This window comes from Manduca sexta, unplaced genomic scaffold, assembly GCF_014839805.1.
Source record: "Manduca sexta isolate Smith_Timp_Sample1 unplaced genomic scaffold, JHU_Msex_v1.0 HiC_scaffold_1189, whole genome shotgun sequence".
In the NCBI taxonomy this organism is placed as follows: domain Eukaryota; kingdom Metazoa; phylum Arthropoda; class Insecta; order Lepidoptera; family Sphingidae; genus Manduca; species Manduca sexta.
The window spans coordinates 6428-22855 of NW_023592029.1; the positions used below are offsets into that span (position 1 = coordinate 6428).

At 34.8% G+C, this 16428-nt stretch overlaps 1 pseudogene; it reads left to right on the plus strand.

The window, feature by feature from the left end:
* Positions 1-265: 265 nt before the first annotated feature.
* On the plus strand, positions 266-15817 carry LOC115443041 (annotated as a pseudogene).
* Positions 15818-16428: the final 611 nt, after the last annotated feature.

Genomic DNA, 16428 nt, shown 5'->3' on the forward strand with positions numbered 1-16428 from the left:
ATCATTAACAGCTACTTTACAACTCTAAATAAAAACAATTTAATATTATCGAGTAAAAATTTGATTGCCTGTGTAGATCTTAACATCAAAAATAAATTCGAATGCATTTAAAGACTTTCTTAATCCTACAATCGTTACTATTTCATAAATGCTTAGCATATCAAATATATTACTAACTACTGAGTATTTATCACGACCCTTTCAATATGAATGGACATTTGCCCTATCTCCACACATTCGTCGCGTAACATGACGCTGAAAATAAACTGTGCTTCTAAGACGTTTCGCGCGGAACTGCTGTCAGTCGACACTCGCGGCCGCCGCACAGTGCTCCGGCAGACCCGACCGAGCCCGCAGCGTCGCAATGCGCTTACTACTCGTGTTACCCGCACTTCTCGCGCTTACCCACGATGTTCATTCTGCGCGTATTTTAAGCCTTTTTCCCCACACGGGCAAAAGTCATCAAATGGTGTTCGAACCTTTACTACGAAGACTCGCAGAAAGAGGTCATCATGTAACTGTGGTCTCGTTCTTCCCCATTAAAACGCACCGGCAAACTACACCGATGTCAGCCTGCAAGGCCTCGCACATTTGGGCTTGGAAGTGATTGATTTATCGATTTACGAGCACCCCAGCAAATTACTTCGTATGATGGGATTGGAAAAATAGTCAAGCAAATTACCGAATTTCAACCGCTGGCTGATATGGCGCTAAGCGTGTGTTCGAAGTTGGTTAACTTCCAACCTTTGGCGGACGCTTTGAAGAAAGAATACGATCTAATAATAATGGAGAACTTTAATAGTGACTGTATGCTTGGGCTGGCTCACGTGTATGGCCAAAAAGCACCATTTATATATTTATCTTCATGTGGATTAATGCAGTGGACTTCAGGTCGTTTGGGTCTCAGCGACAACCCGTCCTATGTGCCTATCGTCAGTTCTGATTTTGCAAATCCCATGTCCTTTTTCCAGAGACTTGAGAACACATTCCTGAACATATATTACAAATTGTGGTTCCGTTATATGATACAGTTGAAGGAGAAAGAAATAATTGAGAAACATTTTGGAAAGAAGATCCCTGACCTTCAAGACCTATCGAAGAACGTGTCAGCAGTGTTGGTTAATGTGTATCATAGTTTGTATGGTGTCAAACCGTTACTACCAGGCGTTATAGAAGTGGGAGGAATGCATTTAGATCACACCAGGAAGCCTATACCACACGTACGTATAAACTATTTTAAAGTCAATATTATGATAACTGACCGTTCTAATGATACATATGACCTATCCATCCGCTTTAAAACAAAACATGAATACTTACCAAAAAAATCTTTTACTACGAGAATAATTTAAAATTGCTTTTAAATCTCTGGAATGAAATTTATATATAATTTTAGGTAGCATGGCTCTCACCCAGGCTACTCTGGAGAGCATGAATAAATTTAATATATTTTGCATATAAATTGTGATCAACCAGAGTTATTAATTGTTCTCAAATCATAGCTCAAGTTAGATTAACCGCTTACCTACAACAATATTAATAATTCTCCTAAACAAATACCACTCTCGAGAGTCTGTATTGGTTTTTCACGTCGAGAATTTTTTTTGTTAAAGAAAGTTATAAAATCACACATACTTATCGTACACCGAGTGTAATCAGAGTTGGTCCAGTTTCACGCGAACTGTTATATTGTTGGTTGTATTGTTTTGTAAAAATATACAATGCGAGTCAGACATTCGTTTGGCGAAACTGTAATTCGAGTTGCGGTGTATTAGAACAGACACTGTTCCAGATTTTATGTCCAGAAGTTCGTAGATAGGTTGAAATGACGGCTTCAATCGTACAATTTAATTAAGTTTTACCATTTTCAGTTACTCATAATTAATAAAACGCATTTTTACTTTACGATTTGCGTCTCACTTGCTTGAGATCGTCGTTAGTCACAAAACGCCAATTTCCATGCGATCACAGCGTGCTTAGAAAACATATCACTAATCGGGCAACCAACGATAATGTGTAAACATTGTTATAATTATCCACATAGATACGAGTAGGTCAATATGCTACAAACAGCTATGATTTGAAATATAATAAAAACATTTTATCAAAGAAACCTGGCAGCAGCGCGTATTGTCTCAGTTAGTTTATAGGTAGCCAAAAAATCAGAAACAGATAAATTGAATTTAATATTATTCCAATACCGTATTCTTTTTTTATTTAATTATAATATTATCTTCATTAGCGATAGATTAGCCACAGTACAATATATTTAAATAGTGAACATAAATCTGCTTTAAAATCTACACTATTAAAAATGAATGTAAAAATGTGCACGTGGACAGCTTTATGGACTATAACATTATTTAAATAACCATTAACTACACGCTATTGAATTTTCTTTGTAAACACAAATGACGGACTGAAACGTATTGTTCTACATCCATAGATTTAACACCACTGTGACGTAACACTCAAGAATGTAAGTATATTCCAGTATATTCATGACTAATGATTGGACGATGGTTCCATGATTTCAATTATTTCAACAATTGATTTTCTGTTTTAAGCTGGGTATTATAAAAGTAAAATCATTAATATTAAATGATACAAAGGAAAAATATTTTCAAAATGGACTTAGATTTAACTTATTGTTTTCGAAAAGTATGTATCACAATATTATACTTACTTAATTGTACTATTGTCTATTCTTTATTACCTACTAGTAGATACGTATGGTGTAACGCAAGTGTTGTTTTCTATTTTTACAGTTTCTATTGCTTACGAAAGGTTTGCAAGGCGACAATACTGCTTTGGTTAATATTGGCCGGTTAGTAATATTTATAATGAAATAATGTGATAAAAACTAGAACAGACTAATCGGATCTAATGGTAATTGATCAATAAATTTTACTAATTCAATGTTTACTAGTAGAAGAAAGGAATGCTTACGATTGAGACTCTATCCATAGTAAAATGGGGGGCTAACCGTATTTTAGTAGCTAAGTATCTATTCGAAATTAATAAAATAAAAAAATATATATTGTGTCCGCAATATGTTACCTTTATTTTGGTTGTTTAAGATTTGTATAGTGTTTTGATGTGTTATTTGATTTGTATAGATTTGGAAACTGGTTTGAAAATTTCATAATGAAAATGCCACTAAAATTGTTGATTCCGTGCATCTCCTCGTAACATAGGTAGGTACACACTATTTTAATTTGCAAGCAACACTCTGTATAAAATATTGAAAACACCTAAAATTAATTATTTAAAGGGATTATTTGTAAGTCTGCATATTCCCGTCCGTAACTCGCGCGCCACCAAAATGGAACGAATTACTAAAAGCCGTTTGCTCGGGAAGGGGCCTTGAATGATACCTATTTAATGACATCCAAATAAAACTATTCTTTCCCATGGAAGCAAATGATCCGGTCAAAATTACCCATGCTTCTGTACAGGACACGGCCTATCCATTTCTCAAATTCCATCCAAATCCATTCGATTGTTCCTGCGTCTACTTATAACAAAAATCAATACATTTGTTCAAACTTTCGCATTTATAAGTACTACCTAGTACATTTATATTTATACATAAATTTAGGTAATAGGTACTTATAAATATATAAATGTATATTATATATAAATGTATATATAGCTGAAGAATTTAAAATATATAAAGCAGGACTTTTATAGCGGAAAAACATTTTCACGCGGGCGAAGCCGTGGGCAAAAGTTAATATTCTATAAATGTCCTTTTTTCAAGAATGGTTTCTACATATTTTTTGTATAGTCCTAAAAATAATCAGACACTGTTCAGCTTTCAGAAATTAGTGCACCATACATAATATAACGAAGCCGTTAACCAAGATTACGCTCGTATTTTGTGCTCAATAAAATCGCTTGCCAAATTAAGTACACAGAGTTCTTTTAAAGTTATCTGTTAACTGTAAAAGTCCATTAACAAAGGTAGAAATATAAGTTAATTTTATAACTTGTTTCATGTACTTTACATAAAATTGTCGCTGTTTTAACTTGATCACTTAGTGGGTATAGCTATAAATAGATACGTTATAGAACGTATAGCCGTACTCTTTGGTGCAGAAATGTTTTCTACAGACCGTGACTATAAATACAAGAAAGTCGATACTTTCGCTAAGATTTCTAATTTGATGTATGCCGAGGAATCCGAGTTTAGAAGCCCTAAGAGTCGGCTAGTGTAATTACGTATAAACATAGTTAACTATAGTCCAATGACCGAGAAAACTAACCGCTGCCACTTACCCCGACACGCGCCAATAAGGATAATATGTGTATATTTAGGAGCATGAAGAAATAAGTTCAAAATATAAAGATGGTAGCCCGATAGGCTCGACCCTTTTTAAGTATATCATAGGACAGTACACACAGCGCAAAGTAGTACTCTAGTTACACGATGCACCTCTACCTTCCCCTTAGAAAGTGAAAAGCGTGATATTGTGTTTATAAATGTGGTAGCGCACGCTGTGGACATTTATTGTGTCTACAGTATAAAGGCCCAGCACGAAAGGGGTACACATGTTCACAGAAAAGAAGCGTGAAATGATAGCTTGCTTTTACGTTCTGTATGATGAGTGAGATATCCAGAGACCGTAACACGCTCCTCCTCTGATCCCATACTTTACTGTCACTGCAACCATGATTTTTCTGGTATTGTAGGTGTTTATGGGCCGTGTAAATAAGCAGCAAGTGACGTACTGCCTCGTTTGCTAAACAGGCAGCTGTAAAGCTGAGAAATTAAATAAAACTTGGAGACAATTTATATCGCCGGGAATGGTTTATGTGACCTTTATTCAGTCACAATACCTTTTGTATTGTGGAATTAAAACGTATTGTGTTTAAAATGGAAATCAGTGATTCGTAGAATGAAATCGGGTTTGAGTTCAAAGTTGGTTTTATTGAATTATACTTACATTGATTGCGCTAGTCTTTTTTTAAAGAAATTAATTGTTTTGCCACCATCGCTCTCTATCCAGCAACCATAAAACGATTATGCTCAGACATCTCTATGCACCAATAGGAACTTATCACTACATAGTATAAAACAAAGTCGCTTCGTCTGTCCCTATGTCCATTTGTATGCTTAAATCTTTAAAACTACGCAACGGATTTTGATGAGGTTTTTTTTAATAGATAGAGTGATTCAAGAGGAAGGTTTATATGTATAATAACATCCATTAGATAGTGGAGAAATACTGTTATTTTGTTATGTTATACCCGTGCGAAGCCAGAGCGGGCCGCTATGTTTTTATATACTACGTTCACAATTTTTCTGTAGTGTATTTAGTATCAGCATTGCACCCGTGCGAAGCCGGGGCGGGTCGCTAGTTTTGTATAAAAATAACTACATAACATTATGTGCATTATATTAAATTTTGTCATAAATATTTCATTCATAATATTATCTGTGTTCGCTTTATCAAACATATTGGTGTACCGCAATGCCTAACGTTAGTCTGCAAGCTCATGTAACATTAACGGAACCCTATCCTATGTAACGTACTAAATCTAACCACGAAAACAAACACCGGCAAGCAACAACGCATGCATGACGACTATTATCACTAAACAAGCCTTTATACTGCAGCATATTGATCTATTTTTTAATTTGTTGTGAGTGATGTCACACCTTATTAATATTTTTGTTTTGTTATGGGAATAGTGCCTTTTTTGTAAGGAAGCGTCTGTGCAGTCAACATCGGGGGAAACCTGCGAATGGGATACTGGCATTCCCTGCCTTAGCGACTGCAGGGACCCGGGGGAGGGAAGTATAGGAAAGATAGGCACCCTTTTAGGATAGGCGGAGGGAAGAATGAGAGGAAATGTTTGCAACTCCTCATAGGCCTAAATGTGTAGTTATCAATAAGAGGTATACACACCCAACTGTGTGCCTTGGACCGCGGCACATGTCCCTCCGTGCATAAGTGTGCATTCGGTGTGAAAACCGAGCGCACAAGTGATGCTTCGGGTGAGGACAGGGCCTTATTTAGGGCAGTGCCAGCGTTGTCCGGGCATAGATCCTGGAGTGTTGTGAAAATATACAGATAATGACCAAGTTTGCGGTCAAGCGAGCTCGTCTACAGAATCGAGCGAAAAAAACAGCTCAAAAATAAAAGCGCTAGCAAAATTTTGCTACACTTGTAATTTATTTATCTTGTTTTACGTTTTCCAAAATATTTTTATAGTTTTTTTTTTTCTGTTATTATAAATTTCATATTTAATTCACTTTATTGTGTTGAAATGTTCTTGATTTATTCAGGTACAATTCTTATTACCATTTTGGCGTACTGTTCTAATTGAATACATCAGTGAACACTCCAACAATGGTGACATTTCAACACACAATGGTGACGCTTCATCAGTTTCCACGCCTGTTGTATACATTTAGGCAGAAAACATTTCGAATATAATTTACGACCGTCCGCGCTCATGCAAATCTCCTCTGAACGATCAAGGAACAAACATGTCATGTACAAAAGAACGATACCCACAATAGAAACACAGAATCTTACTAGCTCTCAACGTAGATACATAATGGAACTAGCATCTATACTAATATATAAAACTGAAAAGTTTGTTTTTTTGATCGCGCTAATCTCAAAGACTTCTAAGCAAATTTTGATTTTTTGTAATGTAATGTAGCTTCCTGTTAATGTAATAATTTTCAAAATCGATTTAGTTCCAGAGATTAGCCCCTACAAACCTACACAGTTCCTCTTTATACATAGTATAGAATATAGATCAGTGACGTTTTACAAATTAAAATATTTTAGGTATAGATAATTTATAAATTATTATTGGTGGGTATCGACTACCTACTGTCTCAAATAATCGTAAAATAAAATATTTTGATAAAATATGAGACGTAGGGCCTTATGTCGATCGTACCGATTTCTGAGATTTAAACCCACCGTTATTTTAATATCGTGATACCTGCGATCTCATGAAATTATTGTCGTCCAAAAAAATAATACACCGCTTGTTTATTTGGCGCCGGCCGGGCTTGCCGAAGCAGGTGGATAAAATGACAATAAACATTGAGGTATATTATATGTATAGACACGAACGTCCATATAAACTATTTGTTCAAAATCTGAACTAAAACGTCACTGTCATAATCTATTCGTTCACATAAGAAGTAATTTTACTTATTTCACTAATATTTTTTATTCACATCCAAGTTTGCACTTAGACTAGCGGTTTTATATTATGACCGCATCTGTACACAGCCACAATCATTAATATTGACACCATACTAAAATCAGTTTGAATGCATAACAATTCAATTCAGTTTAACACAGTAAATGTTCGGAACGCCAAATGTAGTACGTAATACATATAAGTACTGTACCTATCGGTGATAATAAACCTTTTGTAAGATGAATTATTTTTAATGTGAACCAATAATGATTTAAATTAGTTCTTACCTACGCTTTTACATTATAAATATGAAGAAATATGACCTAGATGTATTATCTTTTATTTTCGTGGGAAAATTACAAAATATGTTGACAACTTGTTTCATAACGGTTATATAGTTTTCATGATAACATGACGTCCCGTACCTTAAATTACGATTAATGTTTTTTTGTATACAATTACTCATCAAAAATGTAATTATCGTATTATAAATTATATTATTACCTATAATCTGACTCGTGCCTTCTCTACCGTTTATTTCTTATGAATTTCATTGTTCATATTCTTGTCTTCTCTAATCACCACCACATATAATTCGATTATGATTAATGACAATAACTTATAGCACCCAATGAAATCATAGTTGTTAGCCCACTAGATAACTAGTGACTACAGTTCAAGCGACATCTGGTGGGCTTAATTTTTTGTCCTCATTACTGCCAGACGCCTATCTTTTCATCGGTCGTCGCTCTACTACAAATCCACTGCGCACACGCGTATCGTATTGCCAATTAATATTTGTTTACGTCTATAGATAAGAAATATCAATATGTCACCAAGTATTAACAAAATATTTATGTAAGTACGTACTACATATTTGTAAGTTTTATTGATTCCTAGCAGTTGTTTTTATTGCCTCTTACCAAGCAGTCAGCCGATTGACAAACAACCCTACCAGTGGTGAAGGGTATTTTTTTCGAAAGGGACCCGACATATCATTAAGGTACTATACTTAAATAGCATAAATACGGTTTGCATGATCCTAGTGATCATCAGAATGATATGCAAACCGTATTTTATATAAATTACGAAAGAGAAGCCGTCAGGAAACGAGTTTTATGGACCCTTCGCCACTGAACCCTACTGTAAGAGAAATTATTAGGAAAAGAAAGAGGGAGGATTTTTTGGAAACTCATTAAAAATACAAAACGCTACACTTAAGACTATCACTTAATTTTTGATATTTGCAATTTTATATCTACAATAATGATCATTCGTTATCGTAGGTAAATGGTTACTTTTTGACTATTTGCCAAGAGATTTATCTTGGTGCTAAGTGAATCATACTCTTAGCAAGCTGAGGGCATAGGTACAAAGCTACAATAAACCTACAAGTTTCCTGATTACACTGGAGGTTTCGTCATTGGTATTAAAGCTACATTATCTTAGATTCATCTTCAACTATGCTGAGTCTAAAGAGAAGTTATTGTAGTATTTACTAGATCCGAAGGCATTTAGTCTAATGTTTTCGAATTATTATTAGTAAAAAGCGGCGATAGCCTAGTTGGGTGTGGAACGGTCTGCCAAGACGAATGTCCGCAGGTTCAAATCCCAAGGGCACACACCTTTGACTTTTCTAAAAAATCACGTGTGTATTCTTTGTGAATTTATCGTTCGCTTTAACGGTGAAGGAAAACATCGTGAGGAAACCTGCACATCCGAGAAGTTCTCTATAAGAATTTCGAAGGAGTGTGAAGTCTACCAATCCGCACTAGGCCAGCGTGGTGGACTAAGGCCTAATCCCTGTCAGTAGTAGAGGAGGCCCGTGCTCAGCAGGGAGCAAGTATATAATACAGGGCTGATATTATTATATTGGTAGTTTAAAACGTTTATGCAACGTGTCCTTATTACTACCTACGTGTAGCGTACAAACAGACTGATCTATAAATATACCTCATTGCCACAAAAGATTACATCAATTGCTACTAATATAATAGATCAAAGATCAAAGTTCTCCTACGTGGGTTAAAATGATCTTGACTGATTCCAGTACAATGTCCTCACTCCTCAGAGAACACGCGTGAGATGCATGCAAAATGTATATTACGTTGAAAATAATAAATAAATAATTGAGCAGCTCTACAGAACAAAGGAAGATATTAACGAACTGGCATTTATAACAAAACAGTATCACATAAAATATAATAGTACCATTCTGTTATTAGATTTTTGAGACATTTGAGATTTTAGATGTTTTTGAGAAATTTATAGTTTGGTGTTGATTGTACCAAGATATTTGTCTTGAGAGTTTTGAGCTCAACAATACGCATAAAAGCAAATATACCTTAATATCAAGGTAGAACACATGAAGGCGCCTAGAAATAACCATCCATACATTCATCCTTATGAGCCTCTAATTACTCCTTTGTGGTTTGACTTACAGAGGAATTAAAAACAACAACTTAAATAAATACAGATTGTCTGCAAAATGTGATAGTGTAAAAGTATTAAGTAGTGGCTCTCTAACTTAATACTTTTAATTTGAATTACAACTACCATAACATTAAAAAAATTACATTTCCAAATCGAACAATAAATTATTAAGTTCTAAGGTAATAAACATAAAAAAAAAATACAAAAAGAACACACGTCGAATTGAAAACCTCCTCCCTTTTTGAAGTTGATCAAAAGAAAGTAGATTTATACCAACGAATTATATATTAAATAATATAGGTAAAAATACCTTCGTCTAGAATAAATAAGTACTTAGATCGTATAATCATAGTTATTTATTTGATTTTTGTACCATATCGCTGTACCAAAAGCCCTTGCCTGGATTTTTTTTTATTAGCTCTAACATAACACTATTTTTTGATAAACATAATATTCAATTATAGCGATGTGATGATGCACCTTGGATCGATAAGACATGAACCAGCGCAAAACATTGATGAGTTCAAAGCTATATCCATTAGAAATCCAATGTGAAAACGATCTAAGATCTCTCAGTTTTTGAAGCCGCTAAACCAAACAAAATAAAGGTGGTGTAAATAGAAAAAAATATATATCTGTTAGTAATATTTCGTCTTGTTTCAGTACATCGAAAGATTCATGAATGAATCAGAACACGGCGTCGTGCTCCTGAGCTTCGGATCGTTGATTAAAACTGCCACCATACCGAAACATAAGGAAGAAATGATTGTGCGCACTCTGTCGAAAATAAAACAGAGAGTTATATGGAAGTACGAGGATAGCGGCGAAGAAGGGACCATCACTGGCAATATCCTGAGGGTCCGATGGTTGCCTCAGTATGAGTTGTTACGTAAGTTCATGCTTAATGTTTAAGTATTAGTTAGTAACACCAGTTTAGAGGTACCTATAAGATTATGCGAAGAACATAAACATTATAATTTTAAGAAGTAATAAATTAATAATATCTTACTCACAGCTGAAATCAATTATAATTATTAACGAACCCGGTCACCCGATCTTGGAATAGCGAAAATAAATGGTCAGTTTATTTTTCTAACTATCACACAGAAACTTTATCGTGATTAATCAATTTATGCCATTGATTCGTAGATAGGTTCCTATTCTTATCCTTTTAACTTTATTTATCTTGTCTAAATAGTCAACAGTAAACAAATATTATTTTTAATGTATAGTTAGATAGTATTAAAACTAGTTTCGGAATCAAGAAGTCAACATTATAGGTACACACATTATTTGGCAGGTATATAATATTATCTCATAGAAGTTTAAATTAAAAGAAAATAAAATGGCTTTATTTATCGTAATACACATTATCAATTAAGGGACCTACTTATCGCCAAAGTTTCATTGTTTTTTTTAAATCTCATATACCTATGGTGTATTTGCTATTCTGAATAATATGGTTATGGCCCTAGATAATGCCACGCGGCTATTTTAGATAAAACAAACATTACAAAGCATATCTGCGTGTGTAGTAAGATAATGTCTAGTGAAATCACAACCGACCAAAAATATTAACGAAATGGTGTCAAGAATGCAGTGATAAGATAATCCGACTCAATGGCATAGGCATTTTGTTTCGTTACTGGTCATCGATAAATAAACAAGACCTTATAGATTTCAAGTCCACTGTTTCTCGAGTTTAAAGCCACACTCAAAAATTCACACACACACACATCAACACGCATTTATCCCCGACAGGGTATGCAGAGGCGCAACCAGGGCACCTACTGGTCCTTCGTCCCAGTCCCATAAAGTGATAGGGTCTAGAGAGCCTATCGCCGGTATTCGAACCCAGGACCTCAGAGCGCTACCGCATCGCGCACGCAGCACAACTATGCCACCAAGGCAGTCAAATATTCACCAAGTTATAAAGACGAGATCTAATTTAGCAATAAGTGAAATGCGTAAGATAATATTAAACGTAAATAAAATCACAACAGACAGCTGAAACGCTTGCATACTTTAATTATACCTAATCGATGGATTCACACCATGACGTAATCATTGATTAACATAAAATAAATCACGAATCTTTTGTATGACGTCTATCTACAATTAGCAGAAATAAGCAGTGACGTCTCTTCATGATATAATATTAGAAAATAATTATATTTAAACTTAATTCCAATGAAAACGTATTACAAGAAGACATCATATCATTTCTAATTATAATTTACCCATAGGCGTACCTACTTTGGGGTTTCATTCTGGCATATTCCAGATTCGTGTAGTGTCCACTGTCCACCGAGGATGTTAAGGTAGTTTATTATCACTACTAGATATAACTATTTTCTAAACCGGTAACATTATTAAATCTGGAATTCTATTATGGCACTAAAAACATGCAGTGGCTGCTATAGCGGATCGCGACTAAGGCAACCGCCTAGGGCCTTTCGATTGCACGGGACGCAAAGAAAAAACATTAAACTCCCTCGGTAATAGGACAAAAAAGCCTCACAGAGATCTGTCCCCTAGAGCCTTGCAAATAAAGGCCGCTACTGGGTCTAGGTTGGGACTTAAACCAATAATGAGTACTAATTTATTGTTTCATTGCTTTCCGCAGAACATCCTAAAGTCATCGCGTTTATCGGCCACGGTGGTCTCCTGGGCATGACGGAGGCTATATCAGCTGGGAAGCCAATGCTGGTGGTGCCTTTCTTCGGAGACCAGCCTTACAACGGAGCTTCAGCAGCCGCCGTCGGTTTCGCGAAAGTGATACCTTACATAGAACTCACGGAGAAATCGCTGTTAGAAGGCCTTCAAGACGTGCTTAGTGCTGAGTAAGTTATATTGATCGTTCAAATAATGTTTATTCATCGCACTACTGATATATGTCGCGTCGTATTGCACCTAAACTTAGATCATAACAAAATAAATCCTGGAAATCTATAGTTGACTCAATGAAATTATTTATGATATTATAATCATACGATGGGGGAGTTAAAATGGTAATTAGCTCTCTGTTCAATCCAAAGAGTATGATTAATGTTATATAACATTTGAACAATCGTGAGTGAAAATTGTAAGGTTATAAAGTATCTACCCACTAAACAAGCCGGCGCTAAAATAATGTAGAATCCATAAATATACGAATTCCACGGTCCACATATCACATGCTCTCGTCAAGAGCATTGTAACGTACCTATTTGGAACATCGCCATAACAGCGAATCAATAAAACCCTGACCTCCACTTCTAAAGTACCAACAACAATTTTCTCTTGCTTCCTAGTTATGTTATCTAGGCGTGATATACGCATGCAGTTCAATCTATCAACCAGCAGTGTCACGATGTATAAACTGGATGACGAAGTATGAGTTAATTATAACAAATGATAGGCAGGGTACTTCATTATTAAGAATACGCGTGGCTGTAATTTAGGAAAATTATGTAACTGTTTGTCGTATATTTCGATTAAACTTAGTTGAAGATCCAATACTTGGGTTCCTACATATTGCATGGTATTCTATCAGATTTTTTTCGTTTTCATTTTAACTATGTCACTATTGTACCCATGTATACTTGCACCTAATTGTACGCTAATAAAGAGTCATCATGATGAACAAATGCGTGGAAGAATAAGCTTCAATTAAGTAAACAGGTAGCTGATGTTATTGATACCTTTAATTTAAAGATAGATTAGGTCTGATGGTACTACCTGGCTAACGTAGTCCTATGGCATGAGCGGTACGACACTGCTCTAAGGACCTGGATTCGAATTCTATGTCAGGCAAAGTGAAATGGGGTTTGTGTAGTCAATATCAACCTGGAGTCTAGAATCGGTGCACGATATGGCTATTAGCTCGCCTCCTAACCATTTGTTGTGACGGAAGACGGACGCGGTGACGGTCAAAAAAACCCAAGATGCTGCATTACAAATCAATTGTCATTACCAACCTACTTTCCACCGTATTGTTTTTTATTTCGCAAATGAAATGAAAAATGAAAATAATATATTATCGAGACGACCTGAAAGATTTTTTTTAATATTCGCTGTATTTAATAGATATATTTTTACGTGAAGTTAAAGATTCACCTGCTTGAGTATTTCCTATTCCGCCAGGAATTATAGATAAGAGATTGTTCACGGTTTCATTGAAACGAGATTATACGCTCTTTTAATGCGACACTGACATACACATCTCGCTACTCTTACGAGTATAATAGGTACTTACTTTACATAAGAACCGATCTGCACACAAGAGACATGATGCGGAAATGACAAAGTTATTTGTCGTCTTAAAGGTCGTATTATTCAATTGGCTACTTGGCAATTGTTACAATAAAATTTTAAATATATTATTAATGGTAGATTATAGGTAATTAAAAATTAAGTAAATATGTATACAAACTTTTTTAAGTACAAGAACCCAATCGTAGGCGGCCATTATTGAGCGTCGTGTAAAGTCATAACAATTTTGTCATAGTCCTTAATAATATCGTAATATAATGTTCTTCGATCTCTATTATATTTTATCCTACCTTCAGCTGAAAGTAAACAGTAATAATTAAGTAAAAAAAACTCCGATTTGGGTTTATAAGAGATTTCACGAAATGGAGCCTGGGCATATAAAAGCATAAAAGCTCATGGTACAAATCAGCACAAGTACATTCATACATGGTCAGAAATTACTTTACGTTTCGGAATGGATATATTTCCCTGTAAAAGTATAACCGCGAAAGTCACTGCGTTTTATTCTGTTGACACAAATTTTGTTGGTTAATAAATAAGTTTCACTTCACTTTTAAATCGCCGGTAACATCCATTACCTCTACTGTATTAAACATAATTATATTTTGGATTATTATGCATCTGTAAAGTGTGACACATTAAATAATAATAAGTCAGTGTAAGTTAGATATCTAAAAAAAGTACTTATAAAATGTTAAATTTAATTTACCTCACAGTAATCGGAGATTATATTAATTTCGGGATATTAACATCGAAGTGGTCTTTGCAAAATTAAAAATTTAACAGATTGAGTCTCGAGTTACCTAAAGGTACTGTACCTACTTCTTTCAATGTTGTTGACATTTATAAACATATATACCTAAACAATTTTTCAGAATATTTACCTAATAATTATACTTCCACACATAGACACGGTAAACCATCTGTACGTTATCATTTTTTCGAATTTTAATGAAGAATGAATAGTATGTTCACAATTTGAAAAAATCTTACATTTCAAAGCGTCAGGCGTCACGCATAAATATGACGTCACAGCACAAAATGTCACGTGTCCGACCGTTTTAATAGGATATTAAATGTATTTAATGACTGTAAAACTGTACTGGGTATAAAATAAAAATTGATAAATTGTAAAATACTTTTCTGAAAATTGACAATTAGCCAAAGTAGATTAAAAAATCTAATGTTGTAACCTCGTAAACGACATTTTCTGACTCGTCGATACCTGCCATGCAAGATGCAAGATTATTATTCCTTATGTATGGCTATCCAGTGTCCAGACTTTATTGTTGCATAATAAACAGAATAGGTACCGCGTTCAGAACGTCTCGAAACCAAACGTGTGACGGTGTGGGTGTAAAGTAATAAGATCAGAAAACCCTGAGGAAACTGTTTGATGAGATAATTTCAAGTAAGCTCTACCAGATTAACCGCCTACACAAATGTTACGCTATAGGTATATCTACTTACCCATGAACAGGTTAAATACATTTACTGCAACGGTCATTCTTAAATTAAAAAAACATTCCGAATGTTGTGTTCCTCGACACTGACCTATATTGATAGAATTTAGATACATTCAGATTAATTTAAATGCGAAATAATCCTTGTATTGTTATTGAAATTATTTTTTTACGAACCAACGAACCGAAAATATTTTTGTATTCATATCACGTGTTTTTGCAGAATGCGTTTGACTGCACGTCGGGCTTCGAAAATTTGGAAGGATAGACAAGCTGATCCTTTAGACACAGCTGTGTATTGGACAGAAAGAGTTATAAGATGGGGACGTCAAGCACCGCTGCACTCCCACGCCAGAGATCTGCCTTTACACCAATATTTATTGCTCGATGTTGCTGCAACTTTTATTGTAATTATTATAATACTAGCTGTGATACTAAGAATAATATTAGTACTAATTCTAAGATTTGTCAGCGGAAGTGTGAACACTAAAGAGAAATTACACTAACGTGTGGCCATTGGCTGAAGTCCAGGTGGTGTAACAAGTCTAAGTACATTTGTTCAAAATTGGCAAGGGCATGTGCGTTATGCGTGTCAGCTGGAATATGTGTAGGTACTCGTTTACATTGTAATCTAATAGGTAAATAAAAAAATCAAGTGTCAATTAGTGTGTATCAACTTTAGAAATTACAGTTAGTTATGATATGAAAAGTGGGTAGTAATGCCTATTTCTCTTGAAAATTCCTCAAACGTTCGCTTTTAAGAAATGGTGAAAACAAGACAATTTTATACGAGGACCTATATATATGACATAATATAGTGTAATGAATAATACTGCGGCTCTAGAACAATTAGTGTTAGATGTAGAAGACATACTTAAGTGCCAAAAGTGATCATCGTTATGTATTAGTTAGGTATATGATTTGTGTTTTTTTCTCTGTTGGTGGTGAATTTTAACTCTAAATTACACAGAAGTATTGCAATTTAAATAGGTAACCTACCTAAACGAAATAAAGGGAATAATTAAATCCATCATACTTGCGCTGTAGAAACCTGTAGTCAGTTTATGATCTCTTTGAGTACCTAACCTAGCCTGATTAGTGT